The sequence below is a fragment of the Podarcis cretensis genome (genome assembly GCF_951804945.1).
Source record: "Podarcis cretensis genome assembly, chromosome: 1".
NCBI lineage: Eukaryota > Metazoa > Chordata > Lepidosauria > Squamata > Lacertidae > Podarcis > Podarcis cretensis.
In genome coordinates this window covers 5518741-5536946 of record NC_137170.1, presented here as the reverse complement: position 1 = coordinate 5536946, position 18206 = coordinate 5518741, and positions in this window count along the sequence as shown.

Sequence of the window (18206 nt, the reverse complement as noted above, 5' to 3'; positions counted from 1 at the left end):
AGATAGATAGATAGATAGATAGATAGATAGATGATAGAGGAGAGAGAGTGGGAGAGAGACCCCTTCAAATGTAGGTGGAAACATGTAGATGCAAGAGTATGGTCGAGACATTATACCAGGTATAGGCAAACTCAGCCCTCCAGCTGTTTTGGGACTACAACTCCCATCATCCCTAGCTAACAGGACCAGTGGTCAGGGATGATGGGTGTTGTAGTCTCAAAACACCTGGAAAACTGCTATCCCGAATAACATTTTTTAAGGGGGGGGGGGGGCTCGGGATGAGTTCATGAAACCAACGGGGCTAAAAGTCCAAAAAAAGAGAGAAAAGCCTGAGACACACTGCTCTCTGGCTTCATAGGATCGCCTCCTCGATCCAGGTTTGTGGCCGTCGCCGCCAGTCCAGAAATGGGTGGTTTTGCGGCTTCCGTGTAAGGGAAGAAAAGAGGGAGGTGACAATTGTTCTAGCAGGTGTGTGCAAATGGGGCGGAACAAAGGCGCTAATGGGAAAAGCAAATGGGAGGCTCACATATCTCAGACGCATGTTAAAGCCATAGCATTGTGGGAGCATGTATCAGATTTAAAAAAATAAAAATGAATTCAATAATATTTCCCCTCACCCCTTCAGACTGAGTTGAGCAGGGCAGGGGGGTTGAATTAGGTTCAAGAAAGGAAGAATACCCATTTAGAGCTCTCAGATAAACCGAGAGGGTTATTCTGCTCTGACCCACAAGCCATCTCTCTCTCTCTCTCTCTCTCTCTCTCTCTCTCTCTCTCTCTCTGTCGTCCACATTTCTGCTTGTCCTGGCTTTTGATGATATTGCATACCAATTCATTCCCCTGGGTCCGAGAGATTTTATTGTTGTTCCTCGTGGTGCCTTGCAAAATCCGCTCTTACCCGCTGAATCGGATCTTATCAGAGGCATGGAAAATCCAAAGAGAGTTTGAGCTTCAATCCGGCTCGGAAGAACGGATTTTCGCAAGGCACAAACGTGGAACGAGAAATGCTCCCATAACCTCTGAGAAGGAACTGGTACAGGATGCAACCCAAATACAGGTCTAGCAGAAGTGTGCATAAGCCCTCAGTAGCTCTCAATACCGTTGGCCGTGGTGTCCACCCAGACCATCTCTGAGTTGGGACCTGGTGGCACAGCGATGCCATGGTTCTGAAATCTAGGGTCCCAATCAAGGGAAGTCATGTTGTTGTTGTTTAGTCGTTTAGCCGTGTCCGACTCTTTGTTACCCCATGGACCAGAGCACACTAGGCACTCCTGTCTTCCACTGCCTCCCTCATGCTGGTAGCTTTGAGAACACTGTCCAACCATCTTGTCCTCTGTCGTCCCCTTCTCCTTGTGCCCCCCATCTTTCCCAACATCAGGGTCTAGAGGGACGCTAGAGATAAAGGAGGCTGCCTGGGAGGAGGGAGGTAAAGACAGCAAGCTTGCCAAGGGGGGAAACAGGAAGACTAAAGCGATAAGCAGAAAAATTAGTAGAAAAGGAGAAGCAAAAAACTGCTCCAGCTAAGGACAAGGCAGTAAGGCAAAGAAGAGGGAAGGGAGTGTTGAAAGGAAACAGCTGATCAGTAGGACTGGAAGAGAGATAAGGGATGCTAGTGGAGGCTGCCTGGGAGGGGGGAGGTAAAAGCCCATGGATCCTCAGGATTTTTGCAATGGGTCATCCCAAATTCACCGTCAAATCACATATCCTGTCTGTAGCCACAGCATGAACCAAAAGAAATCATACATCCACTGTTTCTTTCAGAATATTTTTTCCTTGTTTTCCTCCTCTAAAAACTAGGTGCGTCTTATGGTCAGGTGCATCTTATGGAGCGAAAAATACAGTATACCAAATAAATAAGTAAAACATGCAATGGGGCTCCTTCCCACACCAATGCAGCAGAGGATTATGGGACATGTTTTGCTTTCCTGGTTGCTTTTGTTGAACTGGAAGGTATCAGCTTCTTGGCAATCAGCAAACCGCGGAGAGAAATGTAGCTTCCATATTTGCCTTGCCCCGTTCAATATTTGTTATTGGAGGAAAAAGCCTATCTCCTTTTGATGTGATCTGGAGCAGAACAGGCCCAGCTAAGAGATTACTTTCATATCTTAATTTCCCCCACGAGGAAGAGCTTGTATGTTCAAAATGTGTCAGGGAATTAGTTTGGCCGTAAATTATTTTCTGCACCTGGCCGTCACTGCGCTACAGAGCCTTCTTGCTCTGCGTTTGAGCCCTCCTCCGTCTGCCTGAAATCCCTGGCGAATGTCCACCACGTGTCCCCAAGTGTTTTGAGATGAACGTCTCCCTCCTTTGCACTGAACGCGTTCGGCTCAGCACACCCCACGGCGCACGCAAAGCGAACCTCTTGGCCGGCTGCAGGAGAAAAAACGTCCCTCAAAGGCTCCCAAGAACGAACAGCCACCAGGAATCGTATCCAGTTAGCCTGCATTTTTATTGCCTTAAATTTATGCAGCTCCATGCTGGGGAGGAGGGAGGGAGGGAATCCCTCTACTCCACCGCTGCATTTTCATAAAAGTTTGCAACAAGTCAAAAGGTAAATAGGTTAGCTTCGTGCTGCAATAAATTGTGCTTCACCCTCTCTTTACAAGCTCTCCAGCTGTTTATGCAAAAATGTAGCAGTAACAATAAAAGCAAACCGATAGTCCCTGCACATTCATTTCACCGTAATGAAACCTCTCCCTCCCCCCCCCCCACATGGTCCCCTGCAGTCACCTTCCCAAGAGAGATGTGTAAGGTAAAGGTAAACGTAACAAAGGTCCGTATAGGCCAAGCTATGGTTTTCCCAGTAGTGATGTATGGAAGTGAGAGCTGGACCATAAAGAAGGCTGATTGCCGAAGAATGGATGCTTTTGAATTATGGTGCTGGAGGAGACTCTTGAGAGTCCCATGGACTGCAAGAAGATCAAACCTCTCCATTCTGAAGGAAGTCAGCCCTGAGTGCTCACTGGAAGGACAGATCCTGAAGCTGAGGCTCCAAGACTTTGGCCAACTCATGAGAAGAGAAGACTCCCTGGAAAAGACCCTGATGTTGGGGAAGATGGAGGGCACAAAGAGAAGGGGACGACAGAGGACGAGATGGTTGGACAGTGTTCTCGAAGCTACCAGCATGAGTTTGACAAAACCGCGGGAGGCAGTGGAAGACAGGAGTGCCTGGCGTGCTCTGGTCCAGGGGGCCATGAAGAGTCGGACACAACTAAACAACTAAACAACAAATTGTAAAGGAGCCCTGGACGGTTAAGTCCAGTCAAAGGTGACTATGGGTTTTCTGGTGCTCATCTCGCTTTCAGGCCGAGGAAGCCGGCGTTTGTCCACAGATAGCTTTCCTGGTCATGTGGCCAGCAGGACTAAACCGCTTCTGGTGCAACAGATGGAAACCAGAGCAGTGCACGGAAATGCTGTTTACCTTCCCGTAGCAGCAGTACCTATTTATCTACTTGCACTGGTGTGCTTTCGAACTGCTAGGTTGGCAGGAGCTGGGACAGAGTAATGGGAGCTCAGCCCGTTGTGGGGATTCGAACCGCCAACCTTTTAATTGGCAAGTCCAAGAGGCTCAGTGGTTTAGACCATAGCACCGCTCGTCCCTCGTGCTCCAGAGAGGTGCGTGTGGCATTCTGTACCATACAAAGGCATCGTTTTACTTCACCAGCTGGAAGGAAAAGGCATTTGTGAGCGCCTTCCCAGACTTCTAAACCATTGGTTTCAATGACACCTCCAGGGTGAATTTTGCCGAGGTGAACCCAAAACCTTTCTCCTGCTGCAGAAGGAACAAAGAGCTGCATCTGAGGATCCATTGGGATGTCGCAGAAGATACTGATCCCAGCTTTTGTCCACCTACTTTCTCCAGGCCATGCATCATTTTATAAACTCATAATCCTCCAAGTGTCCTGATTTCTCAGGCTGTGGCGTAGCGTGGGGGGTGCAGGGGGGCCAGCCGCACCGGGCGCAACATTTGGGGGGGCGCGCTTGCTCTCGCAGCTCTCTGCCCCTACCTGGCTCTCTCTCTCTCACTCACTGCAGTGCTGGCTGTGCGAATCCTATCCGAGCTGCCGGGTCACCGCCCACTGTGGAGGGGGAGGGTGCCAGGCGTGCGTTGCGGTGCGGAGCGGAGAGAGAGCGAGGGAGGTACTATCTGGGGGAGGGACAGTGCAGCGGCCGCCCAGCGCAGCGCTGAGCGCGGGAGAGAACCACACCCGACCAGCCCAGGCAGCAGCAAGAAGAAGCTGGCAGCGGCGGCAGGTTAGGGGTTAGGGGTGCAAATTACTTGCCTTGCCCCGGGTTAGGGGGCGCAAATTACTTGCCTTGCCCCGGGTGCTGACAACCCACGCTACGCCGCTGTTCTCAGGGGCAGTCCCAGAATTATGAAAGCCATTGCCGCTTCTGATTTGAACCTGGAATGTCCCTTCCCCTCCCCTCCCCCGCCAGTACCGCAAGCTCCGAGCTCGGGGTGGAGGATGAGCTGGTCTTCTCGCAAGCAGCAATGGAGGTCGTGGCAGCTACAAGGGAGCACCCTGTTGCCTGTCCGTGGCCTCTCCGTGGCTGCTGCTGCCAGTCTTCTCCTAGTAATAATAATAATTTTTTATTTATACCCCGCCCTTCCTGGTTCAAAAACCGGGCTCAGGGTGGCTAACAACAAATTTAAAACAATTAGCAACATAAAATACAGCATAAAAACATGAATAACGATAAAATTCAAAAATCAATTTAGGGGAAATATGCATTAGATAATCCCCAGGGCTAGCTGGCTGAATTGGTCCTAGTTGGGCCAGCGAGGAGGCCAGGGGTCTCAGAGCGGTGATCTTCATAAAAGGGGAGGGGGAGGGGAAGGGAAATAAAAGATCAGGCTGAATTCAAATTAAAGGCCAAGCGGAATAGCTCTGTCTTACAGGCCTGACAGAAGAAGGTTAAATCCTGAAGGGCCCTAGTCTCATGGGACAGAGCATTCCACCAGGTCGGAGCCATCACTGAGAAGGCCCTGGCCCTGGTGGAGGATAGTCTGGTTTCCTTAGGGCCCGGGACCTCTATGGTTATTCATGGACCTTAAGGTCCTCTGCGGGGCAGACCAGGGGCATACCGCAGCTCGTAGCAGCTGTGGGAGAGCAAGTGAGGAGGAGGAGAGGCCACCACTGCCAAGGCCCAGCCCGTGTGGCATGCCAGCTCTGAGGGACTGGCAGAGGGCATGGCTGCCCTGGGTGGCCAGAAAGAGGATGCTGGAGCACAATTTCCGTTCTCATCCTGAAGCAAAGTTCTTAACCTGAAGCACTATTTCTGGGTTAGTGGAGTCTGTAACCTGAAGCATATGTAACCTGAAGCGTATGTAACCTGAGGTACCACTGTATGATGCTTTGTGCAGCTAATCTTGCCCCTTTCTAAAATTTATTTATTGGTGCTTTGGTTGTTTTTTTTTTTTATCTACCATAAACTGAAATAAAATAAAATCAGGATTAAGATGTTTTATCAGGAGGGTGGGGGACGGGTGTGCTGTGTAGTGGCTGGTGCTGATGCTCACCCTTCTGATAGGAAATGCTCTGCAATGGGATGGGGGATGGAAAATGGGGGGTTGGGGGGTCAAGGAGGGTCAGCATGGGGGGGGGAGCGAGAAGCGTCCGCCTTTTCATCTGCGGGATGTTGGAGAGTATGTAATGTTCTGTTATGCCAGAGTGGTGTACTCGTAATCTGGTGAACTGGGTTCGCTTCCCTGCTCCTCCACATGCAGCTGCTGGGTGACCTTGGGCCAGTCACACTTCTCTGAAGTCTCTCAGCCCCACTCACCTCACAGAGTGTTTGTTGTGGGGGAGGAAGGGAAAGGAGATGGTTAGCTCCTTTGAGACTCCTTAAGGGGATTGAAAGTCAGGATATCAAATCCAAACTCTTCTTCTTCTGTTACTCACCCTTATTAATCCTGATTTGTTTGTCGGGAGGTTACACACAACATTGCACCAAGTGTTATACCGCCTTTTCCAGCTCCTTTCCCCGTCATATTCCTCATCGCAAAAGCTCTTATCTTTGGGGGAAGAGGGTTTGTTGTGCAAAACTTGCCAATCAATTGTAATTGCACAACCTGAACTTGCTGGTATGCGTTGAATGCAAAACTAGCAACAGTCTAGAAGTGTCCTGTCTCTGTTGAGCTTTCATTTCGACTCCTTTTCAGGGAAGCCAGTGAGCCTCCCTCTCGATTTGCTTGGGTAGTGTTTAGACATCTTCCTGTTCATCATTTGTTCACTTCCACACTTTTCATCTCATTCCCCTGCTTCTTTTCAAACTGCAAGAAGTCTGCTTCTGCTTCTTCTTTTTAAATGTGGATTACTTCCACCAGGGCACTGTGAAGCACTTTACTCCTCTTGAATCTATTTATAAAAATATTTATATACCATGAACTGTAAAAAAAAAAACGAGAGCAATTTACAGCAATTGTACATAAAAACCATACCACAAAACATACCATGGAAAGTATAAATCAGAAATCAAGTAACGGTTGTGCAAAGATGTTTTCTTAATGGCCTGCATTATGCTTGCCAAAAACGTTTTCAGCTGGCATTTAAATGATGAAACACAGGACACCTGCTGAACCTCTTATTAGCAGAGTATCCCACAATACTGGGCCATTGACACAAAAGGTTTCTTGTTGTTGTCAGATGAGCTGCACCGACTCAGGGAGTTGTGCAAAATCCACTTCCAAGCTTGGGAGGAGGTGGGATTGCGGGCTTCACGTCCCTCCCCACACTCGCGGGGGCTGGCTCCAGCCCCACACGATAGCAGGGAATCCTCGGACGCGTCATACCCCGAGCCAGCCAATCAGCTGGCGTGGGGGGCGTGGCCTCTCCTACTTAGGTCTGGCGCGGCCGAGGGTCTCCATCTTCCCCGCACCACAGCTGACCTGGTTTTCCCTCCCCTCCCACCCGTTAGGCTAGGTTCTCTGACGTTGCTATGAACCTCAGTTGGTCGCCGTCAAGGGGCCTGGTAGGAATTTTTCCAACTGGCAGATTGGCACAAGCCATTTGGTTTTCGCCTACCTCGTAGCAAACCGTCACAACTCCACGGTATTGGCGGTTAGGCATTGGTGGGGATACTGTTTTATTGTTATGCAGATGAAGGGGGGAAGGAACACCATCACCTTCCCCCAAATCAAAGGGTAGTCTGGTAAAGGACTCAGGGGGTGTGGCCTCATCCTAAGCCTATGGAGGTGTGGGCCCATGACACGCCCCCACGTGGTGACCCCAGGGGAGGTTCTAGTTGACGTGCCTCAGCAGGACTCCTCCCGCTGGTGGTTAGAATCATAGAATCATAGAATCATAGAGTTGGAAGAGACCACAAGGGCCATCGAGTCCAACCCCCTGCCAAGCAGGAAACACCATCAGAGCACTCCTGACATATGGTTGTCAAGCCTCTGCAACCCTCACCAGCCGGGCTGGTTAGTTGTAGGACCAATGCCTAAGCCAATACTGCTTAATTCCTGTAATCAATAAAGTTGTGGCCTAATTTGACCCATTAACTCGAATTCTTGTGTCCTCTGTCTTTATTTCTATGGGGGGAGGCGGGAACTTGCCACGCAACCTAAATTTCTCGTACACACTCGAATCCCTCCTTCAAAATACGGACAGTCTGGAGGTGAGCAAAAGAGGTACGGATTGAGTGAGCTCCTTATTTCTGACTCTTCCATTTCATTTTGCTTCAAAGCTGTCATCTTTCCGTTCCGCTAATAAACAGCACCCGCATCCGCTCCTCAATAGTTCTTACTGGGCTGGCTCAGCGGAATCACAAAGCAACGTTCCTGAAAATATTGCCCTTTCGAAAAGCAGCATCTTTTTCCATGCGGCCTCATAACAACACCTGGTTGCCGTTGTTTAAACAGCACTGCTGTGCCTGATCTCACAGGGGAGTCCCCCGAGCAGCTTTTAAACACCTGCTTGCAGTTTTACAGCCAACAGTACGAATACCTTCCTAAGTACAAACTAGGTGCAAAAATTCATGCAGCAGGTGAAACCGCTCATCTGCTCATTAAGTTGTGGCTTTTAGCATGCAGCTCCACAGTGTAGGAACACACAATACATTAAGCATTAAAAAGTTCCCTAAACAGGGCTGCCTTCAGATGTCTTCTAAAAGTTATGCAGTTATTTATCTCCTTGACATCTGATGGGAGGGCGTTCCACAGGGAGGGCGCCACTACTGAGAAGGCCCTCTGCCTGGTTCCCTGTAACTTGGCTTCACGCAGTGAGGGAACCGCCAGAAGGCCCTTGGAGCTGAACCTCAATGTCCGGGCTGAACGATGGGGATGGAGATGCTCCTTCAGGTATACTGGAACGAGGCCATTTAGGGCTTTTAAGGTCAGCACCAACACTTTGAATTGTGCTCAGAAACACAGCTGTCATTTTGGGCCGATGAAGCTCGAATACGGAAAACGAGGCGTCATGTTTGAAGTCCAAACAGGTGTGCTGGGGCCAGGGGGTAACCCGAGAACTGCGGTCCAGGTCCGGTCCAGAATCCATAGGTTCCGCTAGGAGTCAGTCCGACAGGGCCAAGGCAGGACACGAGGCAGGAAACCAGGCAAGGATAGGTACAGGATCTCAGGCAGGGTCTGGCATACAGCAGTGTTGCTCCCACAACCTGGGGCGGGGTCCGACAGCCTTTTATCTTTGTTGGGGTAACGGCTGGTCCTGATCCCTTGATGACTCACATCCCTGTTTCACCCGAAGGCGAGCACTCCTCCTGCAAGTACTCAGGTCTCTCCTTCTCTCAGACTTGAGTCTCTGCAGCTCGAGAGACGTCGGTGGGTTACTAGACCCAGGGACTGCCTCAGCCTCTCCTGACCCAACCGGTAGTGGAGCAGCTGTAAGTGATGGCCCAGCTGGAGGCAAGGAGGTGGTCCCCGCATCTGGAGCCAGGGGAGGCTCAGGCCCCTGACTCGGCCCAGCTGGTGTTTGTTGCAGGGGAACCTGTGCAAACTGGGGCTCTTCAGGATCAGGCCCCAGACTTGGTTCAGGTGATGCCTGAGGCAAAGGATCCGGTGCAGACTGTGTCTCCTCTGGTTCCGAGTCTGAGCCCAAGTCCCAGGCCATCACAACAGGACAGGGGCCACTTTTGTCCAAAAACATTGGTGTCGTGAGAGTGCATGTGACCCCCCACTCCCCACCCCCCTGACCTATCCTGCATTTTGCCCTGACCAAAGGTGGCAACCCTAGAGGGAACACCTCCGCTGTTCAAAACAGGCCTCATCCATGTGTCACGTCCTACACGAACAACATCCACACACCTCACCCAAATGGCCCGCTGGAGACTTAGAGTCACTTCCTGGTGTCACATCTGAAAAAAGATAATCTTGGGATCTGCCCCCCCCCCTTTAAGGTACGTAGAGCGTTTAAATCTTCCAGCACCTCACAGTCCTCTAATCCTTTCTGCCAGGCACATCAATAAATATCCCCGAGATGCATGGCAAAACATTTCTTCTTTTAATAACTCCAGCAGCATGGCAGGGCTTTTCCTCCCCACTCCATTACATCATCATTATCAAAGTCGAAAGGAAATTAATTTTGTTTTCCGAAGGCTTGGCAACGAGTCGGCTTCGCCCGACATCTGCTGTTTTCCTACCTAGGTCATTCTCCGAAGCGCAGTTTCCCCCCCTTCTTATTTCTCATAACAGTTTATCATGCGCTGCTCTTTGCCAGGGAAATAAAACGTGCGGCGAGATTTCTCACCGGCCCCGTAAAAACGTGTAAAGCTAACCCTAAAGCCGATAGTCATCGTCTATATTTCACTTTCAAAATAGGTTGGGGGGGGGGGTTGCTGGTTTCGAAAGAGAGAGGCGGAAAGAAAAGAGAGCGGTTTGGCCGGGGGCAGGGAGAGCTGGGGACGGACATTGGAGGAACTTCTCACCAAAGACTGTCAAGCAAAAAAATAACCTCTCTTGGTCTCTGCCTGAAATTTATTACTCTCCGTGCTGCATTTTGTTTTAACAGATGGGCCTTTATCAGCAGGGCAGCCTACCAGTTGCTTTCAGGAATGGGGGACTGTCTCTATTGACTTGGGCTCTTATCTCGGCACTTAGAGCTATATTCGGACCAAAACATTCTAGCGGTTTTATTTTCATTTATTGATGCAGAAGATAAAGCACAGAGAATCTTATGTTCTCCCGAGTGCAGCCAGGCTACCTCTCATAAGCCTTCCCTGGCCCCGTGTGTTGTCGACAGATATCGAGGGTGGCTGTCATGTACATAGCCTCCAAGTGTCCCGATTTCCCAGGGACAGTCCCAGAATTACAAAAGCCACCCTGGCTTCAGATTTGATCCCAGAATGAATGAATGAATGAATCTTTATTTGCATCAGCCACCGGCCCTAACAATAAAACAACAATACGATATACAAAGAACAAAGGTTGTTTTTTTTTTTTTAAAAAAAGTCAATTATATAAAATGCATCTTAAGGTTTTGAATCAATAGTTTTAGTATGTGTGAAATAGTGGATCAAGATCAAATAGTGGGTCTTATTCTGATTGCCCCAGCTAAAAACCTTGCCACCTTTGCAGTCGCCTGCTCATCTTGATCTGCCAAGAGAAGGGACGCTGTGGCAGTGGTTGGGTGACCAGGAATGGACAATGAAAGAGGGGTGATAACCTCATTCCTCAAGTCTTTATAAAGAGTGCAAGCCAGAAGGGCGTACGCCACCAATTCGGTACTGCCATCTCCACAGGGACATAAGCGCTTTTCGTGTGGAATTTGTTGGAATGGTCCCAGAATGTCCCTATTTCACCTGCCACTACTGAACTCAGGCAAGAGGATGAACTGGTGTCTGTCCTGACTGACTGCGGTTGCGAATGCCTGCGGCTGTGAAGGAGAAGCCTGTTTCCTCTCTGTGGCCTCTTGGTTGTTGTTTTTTAAATGCTTTCTTACATGCTCTGTTACTTCCGGGTCGCTGAGGAGCGCAACCAGAAAATATTTAAGCTGAAGCGTATTCATCCTGAGGTATGACTGTAAATATTATTTTTTTAAAAAGAGAGAGAGATGCATTATAAGTAAAAGCACACATTCTACTCATGCAAAAACACCAGGCAGGCCCCACAAATAACCCAGAGATGAATTTTAAATAAAGGGACACATTCTACTCATGTCAAAACATGCTGATTTCCAGACCGTCCATGGGCCGGATTGAGAAGGCGATTGGGCCGGATCTGGCCCCCGGGCCTTAGGTTGCCTACCCTTGCTCTAGACGGTCCAGAAGGATGTTATGGTTGGCAGATGAAGGTGATGGATTATATGGAACTGGCGGAAATGACTGGCAGAATCCGAGACCAGGGAGAAGAGTCGGTAGAAGAAGACTGGAAGAAATTTAAAGTCTATCTACAGAAACATTGTAAAATTAAGGAATGTTAGAAGGATGCTGGAATGAAGCTATGTGGTTTTAGCAGTAATGTTATAAAGGATTAAGTAAAAATGGATTGTTAACAGGTCAGAATGTAAAGTTACAATATATTAAGATAAATTAGTAAGATAAAAACAAAGAAGGAAAGGATTTGCTGAAACAACTAATGAAGTAGAATACAAAAAAGGGAGGTGTGAGGAGGTCAAGGAAACAAGCAAATGATAGATAAGATATGGAAAGATGGATTTGTTTTTATTTTTCCCCCTGTATTTTGTATTTTCTGTTTTTCTTTTTCTTTCTTTTTTATTCTTGTAACTTTTTGAAACACCAATAAATATTTTATATATATATAAAAACAAAACAGAAGGATGTTATGGTCGATGGTATCAAAGGCCGCTGAGAGATCCAGCAGAACTTATACTGTAAATCTATATTGTCTTCCTCTTCTCTAGAAGGTTGGGGGCGGGGATGGTCTCCACCATACCTCCTCAGCCCAGTCCCTGACACCTTGTTTTCAGGAACAACTGATTTTAATGAAAGGGCTGGTACCATGCTGTTTTTATCATAATGGTGGCTTTAATAGATTTTATATCTGTATATCGTTTCGATCCTATCAATGCCCAATTGTTTTCTAATTATTGCTTTATTGTGATTTTAGCTGCTCTTGTTTTTATCGGTAAGCCGTCAAGGGACAATGTGGGGTATAAATTAATCTACAACAACAACAACTTTTTGCCATTTCCACAAACTCACAGAGTTTACTTTGCAAAAGTGACGGCAACTATTAGAGGCCATTCATATCAGAGAATAATTAAAGAGTGGGAGGGAGTGAAGGAATATATGAAAAAATATGGTTCCGGAACTCGAATATTAATAGATAACGTGTAAAACATTCAGGGGTAAGCAAGGAAATAATAAAAGAATCAGCTGAACAATGATTAAATTATAACAACACAACAAGGTGGAAGAAGTAAAAATAAAATAAAATAAATCACGCATGGGTGAAGGGGAACGGGGGGTATAGGGGAATTTGAAATGTTATTTATAATATAAAAGCTTTAATATAAAATTTCTAACTGTGTTGTATTTGTAAACAGCAAAGAGAAGTTTAGAGTAATTAGGTATATTTTAATTTAGTTAATTATGTAATAGGTTTAAGTTAGAAAATGAATATGGATGTTGAATATGATGTTTGTAATTTTTCTTTTTTCGGTTTTGGAAATAAAAAAATAATAAATAATAAAACAACAACAACACAATTCTAAGCAAACCAAAGTTTTCCCCAAGACTAGCTGCCCCCCTGTGGTATTTATCAGGGCACCGACTTCCTTCTTCAGCCTCGAACCCCAGATGCTCACAGCAGGGCTGGCAGAGTTAACCTGCCTCTGCTGTTTCCTGCTGCCCTTTTTAGCTCATGAGCTTTATTCAGCAACAGTCCTTGCTTTTGCAGCTCTGGCCCTGAGACATGGGGGAGTTGCTATCTCTTATCCCCAGTCCAGGGGTCTGTTTCAAACGCAGCTACATTGATAAACGGTGCTCTAATTTTGCTCCATAGGAGGTGCGAGATTAAGCAACAGGCTGAGAGCTGCTGCTGCCTGGCTGCCTTGGAGCTGGAGTTATAGTCCTGAGGACTTTTCTAAAAGAATTCTGAATGGGTGCAATAGCATCCCTGCACAGGTGGGACAAAGGGAGGGGGGGTCGTGAGAGAGAACTGTGCAGCAACCAGCTCCCAGGGACTAAAATGGCAATAAGGATACAAGAATAGAAGAAGGATGTCCAACTAGGTAAAGGTAAAGGGACCACTGACCATTAGGTCCAGTCGTGGCCGACTCTGGGGTTGCGGCGCTCATCTCGCTTTATTGGCTGAGCGAGCCGGCATACAGCTTTCGGGTCATGTGGCCAGCAGGACTAAGCCGCTTCTGGCAAACCAGAGCAGCGCACGGAAACGCTGTTTACCTTCCCGCCGGAGCGGTACCTATTTATCTATTTGCACTTTGATGTGCTTTTGAACTGCTAGGTTGGCAGGAGCAGGGACTGAGCAATGGGAGCTCACCCTGTCGAACCACCAACCTTCTGATTGGCAAGTCCTAGGCTCTGTGGTTTAACCCACAGCTCATGTCCAACTAGCCATTTGCAAAAAACAACAACACCGTTGTCCAAAAAGGTCCACAACTCTTGTGTCTGGATTATTCCTTTTTAAAAGCCATCTGCTCTGCATGAAGCAGGTGTCTTTCTTGGGAGAAAAGCAATGACAAACCTAGACAGCATCTTAAAAAGCAGAGACATCACCTTGCCAACAAAAGTCCGTATAGTTAAAGCTATGGTTTTCCCGGTCATGATGTATGGAAGTGAGAGCTGGACCATAAAGAAGGCTGATCGCTGAATAATTGACGTTTTTGAATTCTGGTGCTGGAGGAGACTCTTGAGAGGCCCATGGACTGCAAGAAGATCAAACCTCTCCATTCTGAAGGAAATCAGCCCTGAGTGCTCACTGGAAGGACAGATCCTGAAGCTGAGGCTCCAATACTTTGGCCACCTCATGAGAAGAGAATCATAGAATCATAGAATCATAGAATCATAGAATCATAGAGTTGGAAGAGACCACAAGGGCCATCGAGTCCAACCCCCTGCCAAGCAGGAAACACCATCAGAGCACTCCTGACATATGGTTGTCAAGCCTCTGCTTAAAGACCTCCAAAGAAGGAGACTCCACCACACTCCTTGGCAGCAAATTCCACTGTCAAACAGCTCTTACTGTCAGGAAGTTCTTCCTAATGTTTAGGTGGAATCTTCTTTCTTGTAGTTTGGATCCATTGCTCCGTGTCTGCTTCTCTGGAGCAGCAGAAAACAACCTTTCTCCCTCCTCTAGAAGACTCCCTGGAAAAGACCCTGATGTTGGGAAAGATGGAGGGCACAAGGAGAAGGGGACGGCAGAGGACGAGATGGTTGTACAGTGTTCTCAAGGCTACCAGCATGAGTTTGACCAAACTGCAGGAGGCAGTAGAAGACAGGAGTGCCTGGCGTGGTCTGGTCCAGGGGGTCACGAAGAGTCGGACACGACTAAATGACTAAACAACAAAGCTCTGCATGAAGATGTACAAATGTTCCTCGCTGCCTAACCTGCCTGTAAACAAAACACAGCAAATACTGAATAAACATCCATCCTCGTCAAATCTCCTTGCAGTATTTGTGCAGACAAGTCAACATGAATGTATCAAGAAAGCAAACAATTTGGAAAGCACCTGCATTTTAAAACTGAATGTGTGTGTGGGGTTAGCTAAACCCCTCCCCATTTTTCCTGCCTGTGCCCTGATGCTTGGAGCACTTTCTTCCCAGCCCAGTTCTGATACCAGAAGGGAAGGTGGCTCAGAGGAGAAAAGTTATTCATGCTGCAAGTTGCAGGAAATGGAGAGCTCAGTTCCTCTCCCCAATAGGCACCATTGCTCCACTGGGTTAGACTGGAGAAACATGGTTTCCCCCAGTCTTTGCGGTCAAGGTACAACTAAGGGTAGGGGTGGAATTCAATTCAGCTCACATTCAAAGGGCAATACATGAATCGAAACACAGCCATTCTTCCCAATTTGCACGTCCCTGAATTTTGCAGTGCCCTTCTCCAGACCTCTGATAGGTACAAAAATGGAATTGCTAGGGTAAATTGTGCATAGAAATGTGAATATTAATAATAATAATTTATTGTTTATACCATGCCCATCTGGCTGGGCTTCCCCAGCCACTCTGGGCAGCTTCCAACAAAATATTAAAATACAGTAATGCATCAAACATTAAAAGCTTCCCTAAACAGGGCTGCCTTCAGATGTCTTCTAAAAGTCTGGTAGTTGTTGTCTTTGACATCTGGTGGGAGGGCGTTCCACAGGGCAGGTGCCACTACCGAGAAGGCCCTCTGCCTGGTTCCCTGTAGCTTTGCTTCTCACAATGAGGGAACCGCCAGAAGGCCCTCGGCGCTGGACCTCAGTGTACGGGTAGAACGGTGGTTAGTGAAAATAACCAAAATAATTAGTGAAAATAACACGCAGAAATGCATTCTATAAGGAGAAGTAGCTTTGCAAAAATGTGCATATCAAGTGGAATTGCGTATATTAGCAGACATTCACACTAAAATGCTAATGAATTCTCATTCGGGTTTTTTTTTAAATAAAGGTAATTGCAAATCACTGCAGAAACATAAGGAACCAACGTTACAAGTGGGAAAATGAGACAATGAAACCAAAACTGACAGATTTGCCCCTCTTTAAATACAGCCAAATGGTAGTCTAAGGCCAGGCCTGTCACTTCCCCACATCAGAGCCACCAGAGAACAAGGCAGACACATGAATAAATGAATATTTAGGTCCTACGTTGAAAACACATGGCTTCATACAATGAATCCTGGAAACTGTGGTTTGCTCAGCACACTGGGAATTGTAGCCCTATGTGAATAAACTGCATTTCCCAGCAGGGGCCTTCTTAAGCATATCCGGTGCTGTGGTGCAAAGATCCCTCCGGCAGCCCCCCCCCCCTTTCCCAGAGTTATCAACCTTTTTTAGGGCTGGAGGAGGCGGGCAGTGGCTGGAGGGCAGCTCCTACGGCAGGGAAGAGGCGGAGGCTGGATGCAGTGCCTCCCAGCTCAGCTGGACGCTTCGTGCTAAAGTGGCCATGGCAGGCAGCACACCGAGTGAGCGAACCTGCGCCAAGTGAGCGAGGGTGTGTGCACTGCTCCCGCTGAGCACCGGCTCGTTTTTTTCCCTTTTAGTCTTCTGGCGCTCCGCAGAATTCGGTGCCTGCAGACTAAAAGGGGGAAAACTGAGCTGATGCTCAGCGGGAGCAGCACACGCACCCTCGCTCACTCAGCGCGCCCGTTCGGTGTTCCCTGGCGCCCTGCGCCACTAGCCTCTATGTGTAAGACGGGCCTGTATCTGTGCCTTAAATGCATGGTCTGAATGCGACCCCAGTTGCATCTGCTTTGGTCCTCAGCCTTACTAGCGAAGGAGAGAGAAAAGGAAATCTGGGTGCATGAGCAACAACTGTTTCTAGGCTGGGTTTTGAATCATAATGAAAGCATATCGGGCTTCTTGTGAGTGTCACCCAGCTGCAAGAAATTCCTCCCCTCCAGCCCCCTTTGATGGGTCCCCTGCCTTCTTTGTGTTACACTCGGCTAAGGACCACATGCCCTTCTGAAGTGCGGCCATGCTTGAATTACTTCATCTGCGTATAAATTTCATAGTTATTTGAAACACATGCAAAACGCAGATACCAATGTACTCTAAAATTGATTAAATATCTGCCTCATTAAAGTATCAAACCTGCAGCGTAAGAGGCCCCTCTGGAGTCTTCATTTTGCATTAAGGCTGCTAACCTTTGCCAGCAAAATACTATTCTCATTTTGGCCGGGGTTTAAGGGTGCCACATCCGCACTGTAACAGCTGCCTCTTTCCATGAGAAACGGGCGCACAAAAAGCTCGCAGAGAGAGGCCACGACAATACTTTGGCTCGCCTTTGAGTACAGGAGGGGGTGAGGGAGGTTTCTTCAATCCTAGGGCCATGTTACCTTCTGGGCAGCATCCCGAGAACCATGTGCCTAGGAGAGGCAGGATTAGAGGCAAAAGTGGGCAGAGGGTATTTTAGGGACGTGAGTGGTGCTGCGGTCTAAACCACTGAGCCTCTTGGGCTTGCCGATTGGAAGGTCGGCAGTTCGAATCCCTGCGACGGGGTGAGCTCCCATTGCTCTGTCCCAGCTCCTGCCAACCTAGCAGTTCAAAAGCACACCAGCACAAGTAGATAAATAGGTACCACTGCGGTGGGAAGGTAAATGGCGTTTCTGTGCGCTGCTCTCATTTCGGTGTTCCGTTGCGCCAGAAGCGGTTAGGTCCTGCTGGCCACATGACCCGGAAAACTGTCTGCAAACAAACGCCGACTCCCTCGGCCTGAAAATGAAATGAGCACCACAACCCCATAGTTGCCCTGGAGTGGACTTAACCGTCCAGGGGTCCTTTACCTTTACCTTTTTACCTATTTTATGAACGAAGACATTACCTTTGGCAAGTCCCTTCCAACTTTACAATTCTAGGATTCTGTGATTAGATATTCATAAGTTCTAATGCCTCAAGGTCCATAAATAGCAACACCCTAGTGGTCCGGGCCCTAAGGAAGTTAGATTGGCTTCAACCAGAGCCAGGGCCTTTTCAACACTGGCTCCAGCCTGGTGGAATGCTCTGCCTCATGAGACCAGGGCCCTGCAGGATCTGATTTCTTTCCGCAGGGCCTGTAAGACAGAGTTGTTCCGCCTGGCCTTTGGCTTGGAGCCAATTTGATTCCCTCCCCCTCTTTCTTTTTTCTTTTTCCTTTCTCCTCCTGTGATGTGGCTGCATTTTAATATTTTAATGTTTCAATATTTTAATGTTGTATTTTAATCTTGTTTGTAAGTTGTATTCATTCAACTTGTTTTTATTATTGCTGAGCCCGGCCTTGGCTGGGGAGGGCGGGGTATAAATAAAAATTGTTGTTGTTGTTGTTGTTGTTGTTGTTGTTGTTGTTGTTGTTGTTAATGTTACAGGAGAGGGAGAAGAAACTTTTCTCTATCCACTTTTTTCGAGCCGTGCGTAATTGTATAAATTATCATGCTACCTCTTACTAATCTTTTCTCTAAATTAAAAAACCCTGAATGCACCAACCGCTCTTGCCTGTTGCTGCACAACTTTGCTAAACGCTACCTCAGCTGGAACCCACTTTCCTGGTTGCTTGGAGCCCAAACAAGGCAGAGCAGGATGAATACTGGGATCCTGGCCGTCTACTCTCTTCCGTATTTTTTTACCTGTTGCCCTTGCAGCTGTGGCTGAACCTAGAGC